This window comes from Octopus bimaculoides, chromosome 16 (genome assembly GCF_001194135.2).
Source record: "Octopus bimaculoides isolate UCB-OBI-ISO-001 chromosome 16, ASM119413v2, whole genome shotgun sequence".
Lineage (NCBI taxonomy): Eukaryota > Metazoa > Mollusca > Cephalopoda > Octopoda > Octopodidae > Octopus > Octopus bimaculoides.
The window spans coordinates 52,152,961-52,157,188 of NC_068996.1; the positions used below are offsets into that span (position 1 = coordinate 52,152,961).

Below are 4,228 nucleotides of genomic sequence, written 5' to 3' on the forward strand. Positions count from 1 at the left end.
TTGTTGTTGAGAGAGAGAGAGAGAGAGAGAAAGAGAGAGAGAGAGAGAGAAAGAGAGAGAGAGAGAGTGAGTGCAAAAAATTGACAAATAGGTAGTGTTGTCACCATAGTAACTAATGATACTTTCACTATATAACAGTTTTCTATTAAAAGAAGGTACATGAGTGATTAACAAATCTTTTTACAGACAGCATAGTAATGGATAAAGACTTAGTAATAAATAAATAAATAAATAAATAGACAAACAAATAAAGAAATAAGGAAAACATTGAAACAATGGAAAGACGTATGCATACATATGCATATATAAACGAGAGTGCTGGTGAGTATGTAGATGTGTGTGTAACTGCATATGAATGCACACATCCACACTTAATTAAGCACATACGCATGCATATGTATGCATGAATTTCCTCACACATGCATACACATGTATAAGTATAAATATATATAAACAAAAGAGAATGCATGCCTAAGTACATGAATATATACATTCATGCAGGAGTGGCTGTGTGGTAAGTAGCTTGCTTACCAACTACATGGTTCCAGGTTCAGTCCCACTGCGTGGCACCTTGGGCAAGTGTCTTCTATTATGGCTTTGGGCCGACCAAAGCCTTGTGAGTGGATTTGGGAGATGGAAACTCAAAGTAGCCTGTCGTATATATATATATATATATATATATATATATGTTTGCATGTATGTATGTGTATATGTTTGTGTGTCTGTATTTGTCCTCCCCCTCCCCCTCAACCGATGCTGCTGTGTTTACATCCCCATAACTTAGCAGTTTCGCATAAGAGACCGCTAGGTGGTGCTCCAGCATGGCCACAGTTAAATGACTGAAACAAATGAAAGAATAAAAGAATAAGAATATATATAAACACACACTCGATACATAGATGTGTCCACACACATATACATGCAAGCATGCACACATACACATGCCCAGACATACTTCTAGTAATAGTGTAAGCATTAGACAAACTGACAAAATATAATAAATAAACCAAACCTAAGACTATATGTATAGCTTTTCCCAGAAGCTTAATGCTCAGGTGCAGTCAGGATTGAGGAGTCTCATTGTTAAAAGGCATGTAACCACTATATTTCGGGTCATTGACTGACAAGGAAATCAGCTATGAATGTTTGGTGCATTGTGTTTTTGCTTAATTCTCTATCTGTTAAGTTTCCGTCGGCTTTTGTCTAATTTTTTTCTCTTTTTTTTCTCTTTGTTGTGTTCTTTCTGTTCAGCCCTTGATATAAATATGTGTGTGTATATATATATATATATATATATATATATATATAAATATATATCATCATCATCATCATCATCATTATCATCATCTAACATCTGTTGTCCTTGCTGGCATGGGTTGGATGGTTTGACCAGGGGTGGCAAGTTGGAAGGCTGCACCAGACTCCAGTCTGATTTGGCATGGTTTTCTACAGCTGGATGCCCTTCCTATAAGTATGTACATATGTGCATGTATCGCCCACCCAACCACTAATTTGTAAAACTTCAATGCAAGCAATTATCTCACTATTTTCTGTTTATTATATCACGGAGTATAAAGAATCTATAAAACATTTACAAACAGTCCACTGCTCTTCAGATTTATTAATACAATAAAAATTCACTTAATTGCATAGCAGATAAATGTATAATTTGATTAACTGCATACCTTTTCAAAGTACAAAATCATTTAGCATCAAATTTATGTAAAATTATTAAATAAATCATTTATCCAAATAAAGTTAATTTTGGTTAATTGTTTAAGATTTATCCCTGATTCTTTAATTTTAAAAATTGGTAAAATATAGAATAAAATTTGAACATGTTTTGATATGAAATAAAATGATTTTTGAAGCATCTATATTCATGATGACATAAAATGACAATATTTAATCTTTGCAATCTTTTGATGTCAAAAAAAAAAAATGGTTAAATGCATTCAAGGCATTAAATTAAGACTTCTAAAGTTCAGATTCTGATATATATTTTTTTCGTTTGTGTTATGAAATTCTTCGATAAATAAATCACAGTAAAATATTTGTAAAAAAGATTGTTTTGAACCAAGCAGTGGTGAACAAACACTGTTGTTTTTTAACCTTTAGGTCCCCTGTTGTTATGACTAAATAATTCAAAGTATGTGCATGCAGTTGTACTCAAGAAGATCTGCTCACAACCTCAATTGATATCCTAAAACCACGGTGCCATGTAAAAGAAAAACATTGGTGCTAAGGTCATGTAAAAAGCAGTGGTACTGGTACCATGTAAAAAGCACCCAGTACACTCTGTAGAGTAGTTGGCATCAGGAAGGGCATCCCACTGTAGAAGCCAAGCCAAAGCAGGCTATGGAATTGGGTATAGCCCCTGTCAAGCTGTCCAACCTCTACCAACGTGGATGCTAATTGATGTTGATGACAACACTGACAATGTGAAAGTTAAAATCAGGATATATGAATCTGGGCTATGTTTGGTTAATTAGAGAATATCAAAGGGAACCAACAAACCTCATTTTCATGTCAATTACATATCAATATGAAGAAGAAAAAACCCCAGCTTGTATACTGGTAGTAAATTATTGAATTATTTCTAAACAAAAACTTTTTATTCTTGCTTTATGTAATTCGTTCATGTGTAACATAGCTTTGATATACATGGTCTGATCAATAAGTATCTGAACTGTTGCCATAGTAACGAAGCTAAAGCACACAGAGTGAAGCTACTTAGCATAGATTGACCTTGCACTCTGCCGTGCGTGCACACTAAGTTTTAATATTCTAGCTCACTTCCGCCATTTACAGTAGTGCTTGGAAGGAAGGTGTGTAGCATGTGATCATTGCATTGACCATAACAGAGAATCTGCATCAAATTTTGCCAAAAGCCTGGTAATACTTGCTCAGAGTCTATTGAAAATTTTCAAAAAGTTTTCAGCGTTCTTAACACAATCAAAGAGACCTTGTGCAACTGAAACCCAAGTGTCTTTTTGGTCAGCTGAAATCAGTTTTGGCACAAACTTGGCAGACATGCGTCTCATACCCAAATCTTCAGTAATAATGGACTGAACTGAATTGTAACTAATCTGAACATCCTCTGATAACTCATGGATAGTAATTTGACAATTTCCCCTCTCAGCCGCACAGACATCTGTGATGTTTTTCTCAGTACTGCTGGCTGCGGGTCTCCTTGAATGTTTGTCAATAGCGACATTTTTTTGACCATTTTGGAAACGTCTGAACCACTTGTATACTTTTGTGCGACTCATACACTTCTCTCCATACACTTTCTGCAACTTTGCATAGGCCTCTGAGCAGGTATTGCCATGAAAACTTTCTCTGTCGTGGTCAATGTGATGATCACACACTACACACCTTCCTTCCAAGCACTGCTGTAAGCAGTGGAAGTGAGGTAGAACATTAAAACTTAGAGCGTATGTGCAGCTGAATTCAAAGTCAGTCTTTGCCAAGTGGCTTTACTCTGTATGTTTTAGCTTTGTTACAATGGCAACAGTCCAGATACTTATTGATCAGACCTTGTATTACTATTGAAAAAATATTGAAAACCATAATTTATCCTCTAGCAGGTAAATTTGGTAAATTGCACACACAGATTGCTTCATTAAGGTTATGTAGTTAAGTGGAGTTGACTGTAATAAAATAAGATTTCATTCTGTGCTTTGTAATTGTTGAAAATCATTAATGTGTTTTGTTAACCCTTTAGTATTTAAACTGGCCCAAATATTCTACTGGTTTTATTGTTCAAACCAGCCAGATCTGGTCACTCACACCAGCCCTACAATGTCATTCTTAAAACAAACTTATTACATTACTAGCTGTTTTTCCCGGTTTCACTCAGGCAGTGTGGTGGATTTGGTTAAAGGCTATTTCCTATGTATATTTTGAATAATAAAAAGAACTAAAAATAAAAAAAACAAAAATTCCAAAAACAAAAAAAAAGTAAGAACAACCCAAAACAATACGATGCTAAGGATTTTGCAGGTCGATATTGTAAAACTAACTTCACGTGTGTACCCATAGCCCCATGTAGTCACGGAACCTTATTTGTGGTATAACCTCGCCTTAAAAGAAAAATATATGGTAGTGCGGTTGTTGTATTGGCGACACAAGGATGTTAATCGAAACTGTTCAAGATCAATCATAGGTTGGACGTTCATGTACACTGATTAGAATTGTGAATTTCAATTATTGAAAACGCGTTCCC

The 4,228-nt window shown here is 35.0% G+C and overlaps 1 protein-coding gene across 1 annotated transcript in view; it reads left to right on the plus strand.

Moving 5' to 3' along the window:
• LOC106876902 (WD repeat-containing protein 49) overlaps positions 1–4,228 on the plus strand; it is a 66,856-nt gene that overhangs the window by 6,878 nt on the left and 55,750 nt on the right. The gene's annotated exons all lie outside the window — the stretch shown is intronic.